We start from the raw sequence: 21,443 nt of genomic DNA on the forward strand, positions 1-21,443 counted from the left end.
TGAAAATTTAGAGTTACACTTTGATTTTTATTCCATGTATGGCTCCTAAACTGTTCTTGCCTGTAGCAGAATGGGCTCCATGGCCACAGATGGTGTAAAACCAAGAAGCTCTAGCAGATTGGCAAGCCTCATCCATCTTTGAATTCTAAGGTTTTTATTTGTCTATTAAATAAATATTTTTCTTAGTTATAACAGCAGCATATGCTCAAGATATTTTGAAAATTCTTAAAAATAAAGAATTCTTGTTAAAATCTAACAATAGTATCTTTAAATAAAAAGTTTAGATTACATTTTGCTTAACATGAACAAAAGATAATAAAAGTAAATATTTTATATAAAAATTACTTATGAGAAAGATGAGTTCCAAATAGTTTCCAGTAACTTTAAATTTGGAAGATTAAAATAAAGCCTCTGAAGGAGGTGTAATTATTTTTTATGTTGTATGACATTAATTGGAATACATTTATGTTCCCATAAAGTACTATATCATAAAAGTAATATAACACCATCACCCTTTAATAAAGAAAAAAACAATAAATACCAGTAAATAAGAATATGAAGAAATCTAAGTTAGAGTTAATATATTTAAATATTGCTAACTTCAGAGTGTTTCCTACAAAAATAGCAAACCATATTCTGAAAAAATATAGATGATATAGTGAATGCCATTAGAAAATTATGATAGCTTTTTACCAACTATAAACCCACGAATATCTCTCATGATTTCAGAACACCAGTTGTTATTCTTCTCTTTCTTGAATTACCTAACCTAATCTGTAGGTAAGTTTGTAAATATATTTTATTTTCAGAAAGCTTATATTTTACAATCACCTAATTACTGACCATCATATCACATTTCAATCCAGTTTATACCCCATGAGATTATATATATCCTTGTATATATACATAGTGTTCTGTGTATATATGTGCTCATATTTGTGTTCTCTAGTGTCTAATGACCTTTTTATTTTTATTGTAAAATTTTAAGATTCTTAGTCATGAATTCATGTACTTTCATTTGAAGAAAAAATTCATACTAGCTTCATGTTTCCAGATTTATCACCCACCTGTCCATTTCCAATTTTGTTGCTGCTATTATTTTTGTTGATAATGATAACGATAATGTTGATTCCTATGTCTTATTTCATGCCTTTGTTTTTACAATTTGCTAGAGAAAATATTTGAGTAATTGTATTCAGAGAGAATGATGAGTTATAAATATTATACATGTATATGCCTAAAAAGGTTTATTGCTCTCAAACATGAGTATTAGAATGACTGCATATAAAAATCTAAGAACAATCTAATTTTCATTCAAAATATTGTAAATCAATCTTACTGCAGACTACAGGTCATGTGCCTTTTGAATTTTGATTACATGCTTAATTGTAATATTACTGTATTATTACCTTTTCTTCTTCAACCTCCATATGTAGAACTCCAGATTTATGTCAATCTCTTGCTTAACATAAATTATTTTCATTTCCTTCTCTCTAATGACTTTGTTTTCTTTTTAAGAAATCCCTTAAGATGGATTATTGGATTTTCTTGATATTTGTTATCTCTCAGCTTCCACTGTGAATTCAAGTTCACTAATCCAATTTTCACTACTTCCTAGTATGTGGGAATACAGAAGGGACATAAATATTAAAAACCAGACAGAGAAGTGAGACACATTACTTCTGCTCACATTCTTAGCAGACATCATAGAAAATGACCTCTATGAATGTAGTTTTTAGCCAGCAGCCATGTACCCTGCTAAAACTCAATTACTACAAAGAACATTTGAACAGATAGCTTTGATAACCTTTAATAATCTTTTACATGTTGTAATTCTTGGAAGTTCATCCATATGGATATATTTTAACTCAGATATCAACTGAAACTCACCTATGCCTTAGGGGGCAGTTTAGTGCAAAGGGCTTGGGATCTGAAATACCTTTATTTGAACTAACTGTAGCCATTAATAGCTGTCTTAAACAGGGGCAATTTACTTATCTTCTCTTTACCTCTGTTTTATCATGTATAAAAAAGGAGATAAAATCACAGATTTTATAATAGACTTAACAGATTAATAATAGATTTATTATGATTAATAAATGGTTAATATACATAAAAGTATTAAAACCCTTACTAGAATATATGATCTGTTTTGTATAGGACATATGTGTGCCCATGTAAATGTATGTATGTGTGTGTATAACTACATACATGATTGGATTGAACCTTATTACCACCCCTAAAATGTCTGTGAGTTTTCATAGAGACAATTTTATTTCTAGTGTTCTTCATTTTTTTGCAATCTGTACTCCACCTTGAAATTTTAGAGCAGTGCCTTTTAATCTGCATTAAAATTGTCAAAAATTTGATTATCCTTTAGTTCCCTCATCTTTCAATTTCAGATATTTATTGAATACCTAACAATGTCCATCCACACTTGGTGATAGCTCCAACAAAGTCATAGTTCAAATACAGGTATTTCGGATCCCAAGTCCTTTGCACTAAACTGCCCCAACTAAGTCATAGTTGTTACCATGACTTAAGACAGAGAAGGTCCTTGCCTTCATGGTTTACATTATAGTTGACAAGAGAATAATCAGCAAATCAACAAATTAGTTAATTGTGGTTTATGATAAAAGTCTTAAATTAAAATAATAAAGTCCTTCAATAAAGAATTATGTGAGATAATTAATTAGGGATACTCTGAACAAGTCAACTTAAACTGAGATTTCAATTCTAAGGATGAGTCAGCCATGAGAAAAGTCTGGAGAAGAACATACCACATAGAACTAACTAAAAATTCGAAAGTTGGGCTTCCCTGGTGGCGCAGTGGTTGAGAGTCTGCCTGCCGATGCAGGGGACACGGGTTCGTGCCCCGGTCCGGGAAGATCCCACATGCCGCGGAGCGGCTGGGCCCGTGAGCCATGGCCACTGAGCCTGTGCATCCAGAGCCTATGCTCCACAATGGGAGAGGCCACAACAGTGAGAGGCCCGCGTACCGCAAAAAAAAAAAAAAAAAATCGAAAATTGCTATTACTATTTTTTTAATGGCCTTCACACCATGCCCCTCTGTGGGAATCAAACTTTAATAGAGGTTTTTTTAAGATGACGGTGTTATAGAAAACCAGAGCAAATTAAAATTGAATATACCATCCTCCTTTCAAAATATTCTTTTCCCCTCACCCTGATGTTTGATATTTTTTCTCCTCTTCTCTCTTTTATCTTTTCCCTGTAAATTCTGATTCCTAATTGTACAAATACATTTTGCATATGAGTCTTGCCTTTGCATTTAGTGTAACTTTCTCATCTCAGGTTACTTTGTTCAGGTTATACTTTGTATATGAGTTCGGAATATAAGAGCTAAAATATGTCAACAGAATAATTTATTCTCAGCAAGCCATCTTTTCCAACATACAGACTTTGATATTACAATAAAAACACCACATAGAAAAATATATTTTCTCAAGTTCATGGGTGTTTCTTAATAAAAATACCTCTTGTTAACTCTAAAGGTTGAATGATGATAAAATTGACAGGTCTTCAGAGATTTCTTTAATAGCTACAGTACCTCAAACAGTAGAGTTGTTTATTCATTTTCATGGCAGAGTGGAGTTCCAAAATGTCTCTCTGGTGTCGATTTTAATGCAGCCTGTGTGACTTTGAAGAATCAACTGAAGCTATCTTATTTTCCTAAACAATTAAGATTCCAAAAGAATAAAATTAACAAAAACTCCTGTATTCAAACAGGAAAAAAAGCAGAATATTACAAGCAGTTACCTTTTAAAAGACAGTATCTATAAATCTGAATTCAATTTCAAACAAATCTAAATTCAATCTCCCTTCTAGTATTATCTCATCATATACATGTTATCATTAAGGGACAGTGTATTAAGAAGGAAAGAAAGACAAATTAACACGTTTTGAGCTGCTGCTTTACATGAGGCACTGTGATAGGTGTTTGAGTGAATGCACAGAGAGAGAGCTCTCTCCTCAGAGAGAAAGCTCTAAGTTAGCTACCACTTGTACGTCATAAATAAGAAAACCGAAGCTGGGACTTCCCTGCTGGAGCAGTGGCCAATTCAGGGGATACGGGTTCAAGCCCTGGTCCAGGAAGATCCCACATGCCGCGGAGCAACTAAGCTCATGCACCACAACTACTGAGTCTGCGCTCTAGAGCCTGAGAGCCACAACTACTGAGCCCACGTGCCACAACTACTGAAGCCTGTGCTCCTAGAGCCCATGCTCCGCAACAAGAGAAACCACCGCAATAAGAAGCCCGCGCGCCACAAGGAAGAGTAGCCCCCACTTGCCACAACTAGAGAAAGCCCGAACAGAGCAATGAAGACCCAACGCAGCCAATAAATAAATAAATAAATAAAATTAAAATTAAAAAAAAAGAAAATGGAAGCTTAGAAGCATAGCAGTTGTTTTCATTAATTTTAAAATATTTAATAAGAACCTTTTAATTTCTAGGTATTGTGGTAGGCACTTGGTATTAAGGACAGACACAATGTCTGCTCTTATGGAGTTTACTGTATGGAGGGAGTAATAAGACATTAATAATTAATGATATTACTTAATTATAAACATTGGTATGTAGTATAAAAGAGTGAATGGTGCTATCTAAGCCTGAAAATGTATATGGGTTATGAAACCTCCTCTAAAAAATCAAAAATTGTATTGAGAGATAAAAGACTTACAGGAACGAATTATTTAATGGAGGATGATGGATATGTTGTAGTCGCAGATAGTAGTGTGTGACAAGTGCCTGCAATGGAATAAAAACATAGTTCAGTTAAAGTTCTGAAAGAGATATTGTGGTGTTAGAGTCCAAAAAATGAGTGGAGAAAAGTTAAAAAAGTAATACTGCATAAGTAAATCATGTAGGCTGCTTAGGCAATTTTTTTAAAGTATTTTATTTTTCCCTATTAAAAGGGAAATCAATTAGAGGACTTTAAGCATGAAAAGGTCAGATTAACATGGAAAATATTATCTCTGCAATTCAGGGAGTGGTTTCGGAGGAGAATAAAATTGAAATTGGAATGCCAGTTTTGAAGGAGGTCCAAGCAAAAATTGATAGTATCCTGGAATATGAAAGCAGCTAGGAAAGTAAATACATACGAGAAATATGCAAGAGGAAAAAAAAACAGAGTTTGGGAATGAAAAGGTGAAAAATCTGAGAAGCCATTTATTAGATATGACTTAACATGTGTTATGAATTTTGGATTATGCCATATTTGGCATCAAAGTCTCCAATGAATGAGGTACCTAGAGTTTTGGTAGAAAGCACCATTGAACAAATAGAGAGGGAAGCGTAGTTGAATAATTTAAGTTTCAAATGATTAGAGAATTTAAAAGAACAGGAGGTGTTTAGTGGTTTACAGACCACAGCGGGAAGCAAAAAAAAACATCATTGTGACACAAGGTTTTGCAGATTTAGTGCCCAATTAATTGATCATGTATTGAAGGTCTCTCATTCTCCACTCCACAGAAGCTCATGCCAAGTTCTGACCTATTCTAAGAGACTGGCATTTATTTTTCAGTGAACCACAGACTATGTTCATTTGCACACCCATTTTAGGAAATGTACACCAGTAAGCATACTACGTGCCAACAATGATGTGAGTCACTGGAACACAATAATGAAAACAAAGGTTGTATCACCCTACACATTCAAAGAGTATATAATTATTTTTATTATATCTTGAAATGTGAATAAAAATTCCCTGGATAACATTTAAAATACAGAATCTTGAGTCCTTTGTTCACTGATTAAATGTGCCAGGCAGTGTAAAAAAAAAGAAAAAAACTGCATTGCAACAAGAGCTTGAGTTGATTTTGATGCCAATGGCCCAGAGAAATCCTGAATTAGTGGATGATTCTCTCCAATAGTACAAGGGAAAAAAAATAGCAGAAAATTTATTTTTCTCATTCTATTTTGACCACGATGTATGCATGGTTTTTTTTTTTCTCCTTTTAGAACTATTAAGTCCATGGTGTTAAAGAGAGCAACAAATGTTAATAGTCTCTGCACCAGCCACTCAAGGTCTCCCAGATTTTGTAGGAGCCATGTGAGCAACACTCATCTCTTGTATAGAGCTGCTGGGAATAGCTTAAACTAATCAGCGATTGGGTTAGTGGTGAGAAAATGTCCTAGGTGGGACCAATAAGTGAGAATTGAGGACATTTTGTTTGCTTGTTTGTTTAAGTAAAGGAGATCTTCCTCCGGATGGAGTATGGAGAGATGTTAATTTCTGAGTCCTGGAATCTGTAGGTATTGGGTATCCATAATGCTAGCCAGGATGAGTCTGAAACTTGTACTGAGAGAAAGGCAAAACCAAGAGAATTTTACTTGGTACCCTTAACTCTGTTGTCAGTTGTGTGATCATGTAAATCCCCTACTTTTTTTCAGACAATTGGCTATTGTAGTTGATAATAGACAGTAGTAATTTAGAGTTTTGGACTCTTTGTGTTAGATTTTTATTATCTTGTGATTCTTCATAAATCATAAGAATTAGGAATTGTTCCTAACTCATAAAATACACCAAAGAATTGCTTAAATTATTTTTACCTTTTCTTATCCTTCCTTTCATGCTTACTGAACTAACTCCTTTTTTACAATAATAGCCTACATTAGAATGGTAACAAAAATTAGTTTTTTTTAATCAAACAACTCTACTCTGTAATAGACGATTGTGATTTTTTAATAACCAGTAGAAATCTATTGTCCTATATAAATATTTTTTCTTATCAGTATGAAACATAATTTATCTGTCAGTGTAAGTCATTTTGAAATGATTTTCTTTCTCCATAAATAGCTGTCTTATATTTTCACCATTTGAATTAAAAGTTATTTTCAAATGTAGCTTGACTCTTCTCCTGAAAATTAATTTTCAATAAATTATGACAGTTTTCTCATTTATTGATTGTATTAATGTTTTTGGCTTGTGAAAATGGCATTATTATTAAATATGCTAGGACAAAATATTTCAATAAAAAGGACACTTTTTTCAGAAAGCATAAATGAATGGATTTTTAATATCAATAGTAGATATGAATATTATGTTATTATAATACTTATAAAGAAATTTCTCTCAATCTTGGTATTGATCAAACTGAGAGGACAGTTATAAGTTTTAAAATAAGAAACAGTGTATATTTCCAAACATCATTGAGACCATAAATTATTTAATTTTTAAACTTCCATTCTTTATATCCACACCTATAGAATTCTTCTCATTTTTATTCTTTCATTTCCCCATAATTTTACCATCTTTTTGCTGTTATATCTCTAAGTATGGAGTTAATAAGGATTCTATTATTTGCCTATGAAAAGTATCTACATACTCTTTATCTTGTCTTTCTCAAACGAATCATCTGAATAATCAACAAGAATTCCTTTTAGTCATAAAATTGAACATGGTTTTATATTTAATAAATGATAGCATATCTTTCATAATTGGACACCTTTGTTACTCTGATATTGTATTTCCTTAAAATATATGCATCAGCAATATCAAATTGTGAATGGTTTAAGAAATAACTCACAACTCTGTTTCTTCTCTCTTGGCTTTGCATACACTATCTTCTCTGCCACCACTGAATTTTATCCAAAACATAAACTTTGCCTAAAGCCTACTTATAAATTAAACTCAAATTTATTTACGATTTCTTTTAAGAGGTATTCTTTAATTGTCTCTCAACAAAAAAATGGCTTGGATTTTCCTTTTATCTGCAAAATTCTGTGGGACAACCATAGTATTTCACATATATTACATGTTGATAGACAAATCAAATTATATCTCTATTAAGTAAATTAAAAGTATCATGGAGTTGTTCCTATCATTCCCTATCCATTCCCCACTGCTTACCAGTATATAGAAAGCGTTTTTGTTTGGTAGAGGTGGGGGAATACCTCTATGATGCTGCTTAGTTAAAGGATAAAGTTGTGAGAAATTGGGCCTTAGAGGTGTAGCAGAGCCTCTAGAATAACTGAGGAATTTGAGGAAAATGTGTGTCCTCAGGAAGATTTTAAGCATAAGCACAGTGTAGTGGGTTGAATGGTGCCCACCCCCCCACCAAAGACCTGTCCATGTCCAACCCCTGGAGCCAGTGATTGTGACCTTATTTAGAGAAAGGGTCTTTGCAGTTGTAATTAAGTTAATGATATAAAAATGAGGTCATCCTGGATTATACAGGCTAAATTCAGTGACAAGTATCCTTATAAATGACACACAGAAGAGAAACACAGAGAGAGATTGAAGAAAGCAGTGTGAAGATGGAGGCACATATTAAAGTTATGAAGCCACAAGTCAAGGGACACCAGAAGCTGGAAGAGGCAAAGAAAGATTCTCCCTTAGAGCTTTCTTAGGAAGCATGACCTTGCCAACATCTTGATTTTAGATTTCAAGCCTCCAGAACTGAGAGATAATAAATTTCTGTAGTTTTAGGCCACCAATTTTGTGGTCATTTGTTATAGCAGACCTAGGAAACCAATAGGAGCAATATGATTAGATTTTATTTTCTAAAGATCATAATAGCAGATTCTAAATGAATAACAATATTACCAGTGCACAAGATGGTCTTAACATTTCTCTGTTTGACTGATCTTTAGATAGGATTCCTCCTGACTCTAGGTCCCTGAACTTCCTTTTCTCTAACTTATTTTAGAAAACTTGTAATTATCGGTTCTTTCTTTGCCTTACAGATATTAGACACTTACAGATGTTAACTCTGGGAATTCAGACCAGAAATCCTGTCCAGGCTTGGAAAGAAAAAAATTCCAATCAAACTCTAGAACTTTAGTGAAGTATGAGTTCTGATATCATTCTGCCTTTAGCAAAACTCATCATTCAATAATAGACCAGGCCAGAGCTAGAAATGAGGGATTCAGAGCAAGGTGTGGGTACCTGGAGACCACAGAAGGAAACCAGTGAATATAATTACAGGACCCTAGGCTCTATCTTCTGTCTTGTGGTAGATGGCAAAAGTTCAGAGACTGAGGAAGAAGAGGATGTGGCTTGAAATTTGAATTGTGTTCATAGCAACTTTCATACCTATTTTCTATCTTCTGCGGTGTCCACTGTAAGTTGATCTCAGCTCAAGTGAAGCTGTATCTTCATTAATGGCCAAGAAAGCAGCTGAGAATCTTTCATGTCAGGTAGGCTTACCTCCTTCAACTTAAAAACCTGGGAAGCCATCACTCTCAAATCTTTATTCTGCTTTTTTTCATGTGTGTGGCATTTACTGTACTGTAAAACCGATTCTGAATAGAGAATTGATTTCCCTTTATTATGGAATTTGGGATAAGTGTTTTGAGAGAAAACAAAATGAAAAATTTTTTTTTTCATGAGCAAAGATGTAATGAGAAGACAAATTTAACAGGATCATAGTTTTAAAAATATTAACCCAGTGTGGGTTTTTCATTCATTTGTTTACTTTTAGAAAAGAAGAAATACATTAATTCATAAGGATTCAGTTAGCTAAGAATTGTTTTTGTAGCCTCAGGCAAGACATAAGAGAAATTCAGTAAGGAAACTAAGTTGGTGATTATGGAAACAGTCAGTGAAGGGACCATAGTTTGAGGGGATCATCTAATGACTAAACTACATGCCCTAAGACTAAATAAAGGCGTCCCAGATTGGATGAGGGGAGGCACTGAGAGTTTCTTATAAAAAAATTTCCCTTGTCTGTTGATTAGCATGGTATATAATCTTTTCTAAGCACACCCATAATGCACTTTTATTCTCAGTTTTAGTTTTTTAATGTTGAGCAGAAATTCAAAGAAACTTTCCCTATCAAACTAAGGATAGAATTGTTTAAGTTTTATGATATTTCTTCTTCTGTTAGTTGTCCAGAAACTTGATACTCGAAGTGTGTGATCCGTGAACCAGCAGTGTCACCAACATCTGGAAGCTTAATAGAAAAATAGAATCTCAGGTCCTTCCCCAAACCTCCTGAGTTAGAATTTGCATATTAACATAAAACCCCTGGGTGATTTGTATGAACATTAAATTTTAAGAAGCACTATGCTAGAGTTTTTTCCCAGATTTTATTCCTTAAATTCTCTAATTCAAAAGTTTGAAGCAATTTTTTGGAAGTAAAATCTAAATTCCCTTTAATTCTCTCTGAATAGTGCATAACATATAAGCATTTTAAAAATTGTACTACATCATATGTGTATATTCCTAATAACTCAAAATTATCACAGTTTCTTACTTGGAACATAATAGCCCACCAGATAATGACTTAAACCTTTAAGTTGCCTGTCTCAATTTTCACCTCCCTCCAAAAACAGGCTTTCATCTTTCTAATTAATAAGTTGAACAAAACCAGTAAAGCCTTGAAGGAGATCACTAACACTGGAAATTGAGCATCTGTCTTCCACCTGATAGGTTCTAGGCTGTGATAGGTGAGCTGAGCCAGATTGCTATTCAGAAGCCGAACCCTACAAATGTGAATGCTTTTATTTCAATCTTGCTTGTCAACCACAGATTCTTTTTTTTTATTTATCAAACTCAGTATCAGTCTTACATAATATGTTGCCAAATTATTAACTGCACCATTACTGATTAAAATTTACTACTTTGATCTGCACAGGTTATATATCATTAGTCTTGATGAGCAGGTTTGAACATGGTCTCATATGGGTCTACCCTGAGAAATTTCTAATTACATAATTATTTATATGGGTATCATGCCATGAGAGTACCAAAATTACCCCAAGGGCTCAGGCACAACCCTCTACCCCGAATACCACAAATACACATACACACACACACATTACAATTCAGTATAAAAACCAAATTATATCTTTAACTGATGTACACGATACACACTATGTAAGCATGTTCTAAAGAGCTGGGATTAAATTTATGACATTTTTATATTTAAACAGTAAGACATTTCCATTTTAAATGTACAGACAAAATAGCAAAAGGAAAAACTGAGGAACAGGAAAATATTTCAAATTTCCACATTTTCTTTTATTAATAAAAATAAGATTGATAATAAAAATTATTGAATACTATGTTTTCAATTTTAAATGGAAATTTAAATATTTCTATATTAACCTTGGAGTATAATCCTTTTATTTGTATGATTTTTTTAAGTCTTCTACAATTGTCCATGATCTTGATATTCAAAATATGATGTCTTTTTCATTATCTAAATTAATGCACATAAGAATGTTATTTTGCCGTATCAGGCTATCTTTAAAATATATTCAGAATTCAATTTTCTCTACCCTTACTGTAATAACCATAGTCCAAGTAATTGTAACTTCTTAACTAAACCACCTTCATAAACCTGTACAGGTCTCCTGCTAAAATGCCCAATCCTCTAGAGTCCAAAAGCTCCTCAGTGCCTTGAGGCACTCTCCTCAGTTTGTCATTTAAACTGCATTAGGCTAAAACACTGCTCTAAAGATTTTAAAGACTTCCCATCACGTTTAGAGTAAAATTCAAATTATTTACCATGGATTGGGGTGCATAAAATTTAATAATGGTTATTCCACAATTTTCGCCATATTTTTGTTTGTTCAGTCCAAATCTACCATATTCAATTCCTTGTCTAGTCCAAAGTTGGTCCAAACCTTGGGTGTCTCCACTTGCTGCTTTTTCTGGCTCAAATTTACTTCTAGGCCTTTTTCCTACATTTAATTCTAGTTTCTATTCAATGTTATCTCTTCAGAAAGCCCTTAACCAACTACTCTAAAATGACTTCCACCAATCCTAATCCCTTTACATACTTTGCTTTATTTTTCTTGAGAGCACCATGGGCTAACTACAGTTGCATCACATATTTGTTTACATATATGGTAATTTTCTGTCTATCTCTCTAGAATGTAACTCCATGAGGGCAGGGATTTGCCTCCTTTGTCCATTGCTATATCTTTCAGTTGCTAAAAGCACTGCTATATAAGCATGTATGTATGTATTTGTTTATTTAACTCTTATTTTAAGAGACTGTAGGGTAGCATCTATTAGTTCTGCCATATACAAGTTGTATGATTATGGACAATGTTTATTAAATGCCCAACAAGTCATTTTATGTGAACCATTCAGCTGAATTTATCATCAAAAGAAGGATTAAAATATCCTCTTCCTAAACTTGATTATCATAATTAAATGAGAAGGATTATAATATCCATCTGCTAAACTTTATTATAAGGATTAAATGAGATGGAATAGTGCTTTTCCTATTTCCTGGAAAATAGTTGGAGCTCCATTAATGACTTTCCTTTCATTTTCCTTTCTGGTTGACTAGAAACCTTCTCAGCATCAGAGGTCACAGTTTTCTTTTCTCTTTTTCTTTTCCGTTTTTCTCCCACAACACTTATCTCAGGCAATGAGTTGATATTTAATGATCTTGAGTTACTGGAAAGAGTTTCAAACTTTACGGGGACTGAAACACACAGAGTAAATGGCATTGCTGCTAATTACAAGTCATAAATTAGCACTTTGAAAGTCTGTTTTCTTATCTTAAGGCACATGTTTTGATGCTTCTTTCCAAGTGACTGTGTCTAAGGTGTTCAATGAAAAAAGACCTGAAATTAGTACAGATTCCCTTGAAACCAAATCAGCAGGGTATATTTATCAAAGAATTCACTTTGCACGTATCTCAGGTTTATTCACATATTTGGCTCAATCATTTGGTAAGCCTGAAACTTTAATGGAATCCTAAAGTAATTATAGCACAAAATCAAGTCTCAGATAATGAACAAGGTGTCAAGTGTACTCTAGGGCTATGACTATTTCATTTTCCAATTAAAAAGTCTGTAACAGCTCCATTAATGATCACATTGTATCTCTGACTGACTCTCTGAAAACTTTTATTTTAATTTTTTTAACATCTTTATTGGAGTATAATTGCTTTACAATGGTGTGTTAGTTTCTGCTTTATAACAAAGTGAATCAGTTATACATATACATATGTTCCCATATCTCTTCCCTCTTGCATCTCCCTCTCAATATTATGCAGCTCAATATTATAAAAACAAACAACCCAATCAAAAAATGGGAAGAAGACTTAAATAGACATTTCTCTAAAGAAGACATACAGATGGCCAAGAGGCACATGAAAAGCTGCTCAACATCATTAATGATTAGAACAATGCAAATCAAAACTACAAAGAGGTATCTTGTCAAACTGGTTGGAATGGGCATGGTCAGAAAATCTACAAACAACAAATGCTAGAGAGGGTGTGGAGAAAAGGGAACCCTCTTGCACTGTTGGTGGGAATGTAAATTGATACAGCCACTATGGAGAACAGCATGGAGTTTCCTTAAAAAAACTAAAAATCGAATTACCATATGACCCAGCAATTCCACTACTGGGCATATTCCCAGAGAAAACCATGATTCAAAAAGACACATGCACCCCAATGTTCATTATAGCACTATTTACAGTAGCCAGATCATGGAAGCTATCTAAATGCCTATCGACAGAAAAATGGGTAAAGAAGATGTCATACATATATACAATGGAATATTAGTCAACCATAAAATGGAACGAAATTGGGTCATTTGTAGAGGTGTGGATGGACTTAGAGACTGTCACACAGAGTGAAGTGAGTCAGAAAGAGAAAAACAAATATCATATATTAATGCATATATGTGGAATCTAGAAAAATGGTACAGATGAACTGGTTTGCAAGGCAGAAATAGAGACACAGATGTAGAGAACAAAGGTATGGACACCAAGGGGGGAAAGCAGGGGGTGGGTGGTGGGTGGGATGAATTGGGAGACTGGGCTTGACATATATACACTGATATGTATAAAATAGATAACTAATAAGAACCTGCTGTACAAAATAATAAATATGATTCAAAAAAAGAATCTATAAAGTTATTTTTTTGTCATGTACTGATTATAGTCTAAAAAGAAAATAGGAAAGAGGGGGGAATGTAAAAATTCAGTTTTGTTATTATTTCTCCCATCATTTCAGTTGCTGAGTTCAATTACCAGAAGAAATGAATCCATTTAAGTTTGTAAAATAATGAAACATGGTTTCCTATCAATCAATACAATTGACTGTTAGATAGCTATTAAAATACAAGAATATATAGATAACCCTATATGTGCTTGCTACTAGTTGTTTTATAAATATGTACTGGACACTCTTCTAAATTAAGACTTGAAAAATTTACCCATTGTTAAACATTAGTGTTTCCTTTAAACACATGGGCGTATCTGTGTTCATATTCCACATCGTTTTGATACTCAATTTTTCTTCTTTCTACATTCCCAGAGAGCACATATGCTATTCTGTCTCATTCTTTTTTGTTGGAGCTTTTAGCACAAGAGCAAACTTGCCACAGAGACAAGGCAAGAGGGGGTGAATGGTGAATGATTCTAACATTTCATCAAGTTATCAATGTGGATCCATGTACCAAAATCTTTACTGTTATAGGGATGCTAGCATCTTTTTTTTATTTAATATATATTTATAACATTTTTATTGGAGTGTAATTGCTTTATAATGGTGTGTTAGTTTCTGCTTTATAACAAAGTGAATCAGCTATACATATACATATATCCCCATATCTCCTTTTATTTCATATATCTATCTAAAATAAATTCAATATATTTTGGAAAATATATACATCTGAGAAATTGGAGTATTTCTTTAAATGACTGGATATGCAGTTTCTAATAAGTAATAGCAACTGCCCAGTACACCTGTTCAAAGAATAACTGAAGGTATAAATGAATGCTTGAAAGAAGTATCACCATGTGTTTCTTATTGCTGTTGTAACAAATTGCCACAAACTGAATGGCTTAAAATGATACAAATTTATTATCTTGCATTTATGAAGATCAGAATTCCTAAATGAGTCACATTGAGTTAAAATCAAGATATTGACACATCTGCATTCTTCCTAGAGTTTCTATGGGAGAGTTTGTTTCCTTGTCTTTTCCAGAATCAAGAGGCTGCCTGTAGTCCTTGATGCATTGTTCAATTCCCTTATCTTCAATGCTACCAATGTCAGTATTTCTCACGCTGACATTCCTCTGGTTCTCTTTTCTCTTTTAATGTAATCACCCTTGTGTCACATTTGCCCCACTGGGATAATATAGGATAATTTATTTATTTTAAAGTCAGTTGATTAGCAACCTTAATTCCAACTGCAGCTTTAATTTCCTCCTTTGCCATGTAAACTAACATATTCACAAGTTCCCGGAATTAGGACATGGAAATCTTTGGGAGGGTTATTATTTTGCCTACTATACTATGATACTATGTAATTAACTTAAAAGAGAGACAGACCTGGTAAGGAAGAGTTTTGGAGATAATGATAAGAATTTTAGACTGTATTTTAAATGGAAACAAATTAAAGAATTTAAGCAAGAGAAACATTAGCAATTCAATATGTCCTTTTAAAAGATCGCTTGTATGCAGTGTACACAGTTAATAGGAGTTAAGAGTGGATTTTCTCATGAATTTCATGAAAAATGTGAGAAAAAGAAAATTTAACAGAGCACAGATCCTAAGGTATTTAAATCAAATTTTGGACTCCCACTTAACTAGCTGAGTAGCTTTGGAAAATTCTGTCTCTGTTCCCTTATACGTAAATTGAGGATGACAGTGGTACCAAACTCCTAGTTTTTGTTTTCTTTTCTAATAAAACCAAGATAATGCATGCAAAGAGCCTAAGGTGTTAGTACATGAATTCCTTAATAAATGTTAGTTTTACTAATAATTGTTTAGGAGGTAAAACTTACCAAATGACTGAATGTGGATTTAAGACAAATATTGATAATCACTCCCAAATTTCTGAAAAATCAAGGCTTCTTTTTAATGGTAAAAACTAGAGTTGGAGCATATGTGATTAATGTACTACATGGATTTCCTTTTTTATTTGATGAACACAAGATGCTTGAGAGAACTCCATCTACAAATGTTGAGGAATAGTTGCATGTAACTATTGCTCAGATACAGGTTTGGAATTGAGAGGAGAATCAACATATGTTTGCTTATGCCAATTCTGTCTTTCTTCATATAGAAGATGCTATATTTGTAATATGCACCATTATTTTTGTACCACACAGAAAGAAACAATAAATTAAAATTTCCAGTAGAAATATGACATGCAGTTAATCTAAAAGTGAATTACCTTTTTGATGTTAAATATTAAAGAAATTTACAGCTCAGAGTCAGTATAATAGAGTTGACTATTTTTGACAACTTGTGCGGAGATTAAATCATCTAGGTGAGCAGTCAGAGTGAAAAATGAAGGTTTGGGGGAAATATGACATGTAAGAGCAGAGGTAGAGGCATGAAAGATGGAGAAATAGAAATTATAGGTATGGTCAGTTTCTCTTTGAACTTAGCTGTCAGTGGAAGGGAGCTGGAAGAGAACATGGTGTCTTATGAATCTTATTTTCCTTTCTTTTTTTAAATGTGGGAGCAATCAGCCCATGTTTGAATATTGAATATCGATTAAAAGGAATAGGAAGGCTTTTTCACAATGGGTATGCCACCAGAACACAGGTGTCATGAAAACCACTGCTAAATCTAATGCAAAATGATAAAGGAAATAATTCATATCAACATCATCATCATTGGACATGTAGACTCAGGCAAGTCTACCACTACTGACCACCTGATCTACGAATGTGGTGGAATCAGCAAAAAAACCATCAAAAAAATTGAGAAGGAGCCTGCTGATATGGGAAAGAACTCCTTCAAGTATGCCTGGGTCTTGGATAACTGAAAGCTGAAACTGAGCTTGGTATCACTACTGATAGATATCTCCCTGTGGAAATTCAAGACCAACAAGTATTGTGTGACCATCATTGATGACCCAAGACACAGAGACTTTATCAAAAACATGATTACAGGTACATCTCAGGCTGACTGTGCAGTGTCCTGATTGTTGCTGCTGGTGATGCTGAATTTGAAGCAGGGATCTCTAAGAATGGGCAGATCTGTGAGCATGCCCCTCTGGCTTACATACTGGGTGTGAAACAACTAATTGTTGGTGTTAACAAGATGGATCCACTGAGCCACCCTACAGCCAGAAGAGATACAAGGAAATCTTTAAGAAGTCAACATTTACATTAAGAAAATTGGCTACAACCCCAACAGAGCAGTATTTGTGCCAATTTCTAGTTGAAGTGGTGACAACAAGCTGGAACCAAGTGCTAACGCGCCCTGGTTCAAGGGATTAAAAAGCTACCCATTAAGGTGGCAGTGCCTGTGGAACCATGCTACTTGAAGCTCTGGATTGCATCCTGCCATCAACTCATCCAATTGACAAGCCCTTGTGTCTGCCCTTCTAGGACATCTATAAAATTGTTGGTGTAGGTACTATCCATGTGGGCTGAGTGGAGACTGGTGTTCTCAAATCCAGCATGGTGGTCACCTTTGCTCCAGTCATTGTTATGACTGAAGTAAACTCTATTGAAATGCACCATGAACCTTTGAGTGAAACTCTTCCTGGGGACAACATGGCCTTCAATACCAAGAACATGTCTGTCAAAGATGTCCATTGTGGCAGTGTGCCTTGTGACACCAACAATGACCCACCAATGGAAGCAGCGGGCTTCACAGCCCAGGTGATTATCTTGAACAATTCCAGCCAGAGCAGTGCTGAATATGCAGCTGTGCTGTATTGTCACACAGCTTAAATTGCTTGCAAGTTTGCTGAGCTGATTGAGAAGATTGATTGTTGTTCTGGGAAAAAGCTGGAAGATGCTTCCAGATTCTTGAAATGTGGTGATTCCACCACCATTGATACGGTTCTTGGCAAGGCCATGTGTGTTGAGAGCTTCTGTGACAATCCTCGTCTGGGGCACTTTTGTGTTGGTGACATGAGACATGGTTGCTATGGGTGTCATCAAAACAGTGGACAAGAAGACAGCTAGAGCTGGTAAGGTCACCAAGTCTGCCCAAAAAGCTCAGAAGGTTAAATGAATATTATCCCCAATCCCTGCCACCCATGTCTTAATCAGTGGTAGAAGAACAGTCTCAGAAGTGTTTGTCTCAGTTGGCCATTTAAGTTTAATAGTAAAAGACTGGTTAATGATAAAACACATCATAAAACCTTCAGAAGGAAAGGAGAATGTCTTGTGGGCCATTTACATGTGTGTGCATGTGTGTGGCTATTTTAAGTTATTAGTTTTTAAAATCAGTACTTTCTAATGGAAACAACTTGACCAAAAATCTGTCACAGAACTTTGAGACCCATTAAAACAAATTTTAATGAAGAACCTGTGTCTTCTTTTGGTCACCACTGTAACTTCCTATAGTCCTACTTAGGTGAAAGACTTTAATAGGAGTTTCCCAAAACTTATTTATGGTGTACCATCAGCTGTAACTTCAGAATTTGGTAATTCTGAGTTAACATTTTTTTCTGCATAGGGATTTCGATTTTTTTCACCTTGTGGAAGTGGGAGGAATCACCTGTTTAAGTACATAGTGAAGAACTATGGGAAGAGTCTGTTGGTGCAACGTTTCATAGGTTAGGACAGATAAGCAAAGAGTAACTTTGTTTATATGTAAGATGACTTATAAGAAGGCCAAATTCTGTAATATTAAAGTTTGAGTGATATATTTAAGCTTCTGTATAATTACATCAATATTGAGTAAACTTGTTGGTATAATGTCAAATTTTAGTTTGCGGTTCTTGGAATGTGCATTCTCGCATTTACAAATATTAAAGTAGTAGAGCTAAAGTGTGAGCCTTCAATAGTATTGAGCACTGCCCTGCTAGAGTTAATTGTATCTAGTTTCTAGGAAAAAGAAAAGATACTGGAAGTTGAAAAATAAAAAGGACTAGGAGACAGGAAAAAGTGAATTATATAAAAGAATGGGGAAGAATAATTGACATTCTGTAGAAGGCAAGTTACATGGAGAGAAGAGGATAGGCTTCAGGACACATGCAGAGTAGTTTTCCCCTGATTGGTAGAGGCAATTCTGCCACTATAATGGGAGGGAAGGATAGAGTACCTGCAGAGATTCTGGAGAGAGATGTGGCAGGAAGGTGGAGGTGTTCCACTGGGTGGCTTGAAATCAGTCAGTGAAAGATGAGGAAAGGTCATCCACTGAGAGTAGTGGGGCAGAGATAAGGTTGAGGGATCCCATGAGAGAAAGTGTATGAAAATCATTGTAGCAAAGAGTGAATGAATGAATTCAATAAGAGAAATGTACTAAAATGGACAAGTGAAACTGGAAATTTTGTTGAATGTAGTGATAAAAGACATTTACCTCATAGGGTTATTGTGAAGATTAACTGTTTGGCCTGGCATATAGTAAATGCAGCTATTATTAATATTCTCATGTAATAAATTCCAGATTATAAAATATGCTTGAGTGGAATTAAACTACTTTAATGCAAAAGAATGGCTGAATTGATTTTGGAAAAAAATAGCAATGATTTTAGGGAATTTTCCTAAGAAGGAAGATGATTCTGGATAATAGAATTCAAGCGAGGCAAAGGCAAGAGTATATGACTCACTCTGTCCATGATGATGGACATGCAAATACCTAGGCTAGCAACAGGCATCTGGTTGAAAAGGTAAACTGTAAACCATGTGCTAAAACCATAACAAACCATGGACTCTCCACAGGAGGCCAATAGGTGGCAATGCCGAAGTTGCACGTACAATTTAATTACAGGAGCTTCAAAGGAGCAGAGTTTATTAAGTTGGAGTAATAACAGACATTAGGTAGAAGCATGGGTACTGTGACAGTTTAGCAATGGCCATTTGGATTGCAGTGCCCATGAGAAAGAAGGAAGGGGGTGGGGGTTAAATGGAACACTTCATGTCTAACCATGGATAGCTTCACATCATGTTTATTCCTTTCGGCAACAAACATGTTTAAGCAATATGCTGATCTATGACGTAGTCCTAGGAATAATGTGAAGGACAGAAATGGCAAGTCTCTATCGTCAGTCATTTGCCATGGTAGTGAGAAAAAGAAGCTAGAAAAAATGGCCACATCAGCCACGAAGGGGACACGCTGTATTTTTTGAGGCCACATAAAGGAAGATCGTGAGACTCTTCGAGACTTAAGAGCACAGTAGATGTCAGCCAAGCATAGACCTCAGGAATAATGTCTTGGGAAAAGGAACCCATGTGCAATGGTCCTGAACAGAACAGAATGCAGCACGCTTATAAAATTAAAAGACATTTTGGCCAGAGTGTTGAGAGGGAGAGGAATGAGTGTTGAAAGATGAGACTGGTGATTTAGGCAGGGGTGAAAAGACAAAGTATTGCAGATTTAGTTAAGAACTTTGACTTCTTTGAAACTAAAACCAACAAGAAGTGTATTATATTACACATGGAAGATATATGATGATATTTCCAGTAAAAAAATGTGTATCACACTTGCTGCATTGTGGAGAGTACCCTGGGTGCAGGTGACACAAACACACTATGGAAGTATATAGTCAGAGAAGTGGTGGAGAGCAAGAGAGGAGGATGAAGTGTGTGTGTGTGTGAATATACATATGAGTTTACACATGGGAATTATCTCTCTTTTTCTGTCTCTGTCTCTCCTTTTGTTCTTCTCTTCACACATACAATATAAGCAACAAGATGGTGATGAATTGGAAGTGGGAGAACAGGCTAAAATTGAAACAAATTAGATATTGCAGATATTACCATAACTGGAAGTGCAAAAATATTTATATTTATCCATGGTAAGAATAAAATTGAAATCAAGAATCAATGTGTAACTATTTTTGAAAATATAAAGGGCAGCTCTACACAGTTTGATATTAAAATCTAAGGAAAATTCCACCACAAGTATGTGAAAAATTTGGCAGTTCATATGAAAGAGCTAAAATTAAAGAAGCTGTAAGGTATATTTTATAGAGACACTCTTCAGTCTCCATTGAAAAAGCAAACAATATAACTGTCAAATGTGACCTTTAAAGAACAGGGCTTTGTTAAAACACAGTTGCTCTTCTGCATCTCTCTTTACTGGAACGTTTTAATACATTTCTCTAATACCTTCTAGTTTACTGAAATATATATTTACTAAAATGCCCATAGAGATAACTTTCTTCTTCTCACTTCAGTCCAGCCTCCATCATCATGAGGTACTTCACTTTCAAAATGCATTATGACACTTGTGTCATATCCCCTCAGCCACATTTCTCATGCTTGACACAGTCTGTTCTCCAAGATTATTGTGACCACAGCTCTAAATTTCATCAGGTGTAATTTTTAAACAATTTTTTTCAGTTTGATCTCACTCTGCACAGCAAATTTTATTCTGAACCTTTCATCCAAATATGTAAAACTGGTTTTCACTAGATTGGTAGACAAATATGATTTAAATTCTTTTTAACAAGAGTTCCCAAACCATATCTTTCATTATTTATGTGTTCCATTCAGATTATAAGCTGATACTGAGAATCAAGTATTTAGTTGACACAAACATTTTCATAAAATGTCAGCAATATAAAATTCCTGTCCTCACCTACTTC

At 34.5% G+C, this 21,443-nt stretch overlaps 1 pseudogene across 1 annotated transcript; it reads left to right on the forward strand.

Annotated features, from left to right (window-relative positions):
* Window positions 1–16,529: 16,529 nt before the first annotated feature.
* Window positions 16,530–18,030, forward strand: LOC309795683 (elongation factor 1-alpha 1-like; annotated as a pseudogene). The gene has a single exon. The product of its transcript is annotated as an elongation factor 1-alpha 1-like (transcript).
* Window positions 18,031–21,443: the final 3,413 nt, after the last annotated feature.

Source organism: Mesoplodon mirus (genome assembly GCF_964341445.2).
Source record: "Mesoplodon mirus genome assembly, chromosome: 2".
Taxonomy (NCBI): domain Eukaryota; kingdom Metazoa; phylum Chordata; class Mammalia; order Artiodactyla; family Ziphiidae; genus Mesoplodon; species Mesoplodon mirus.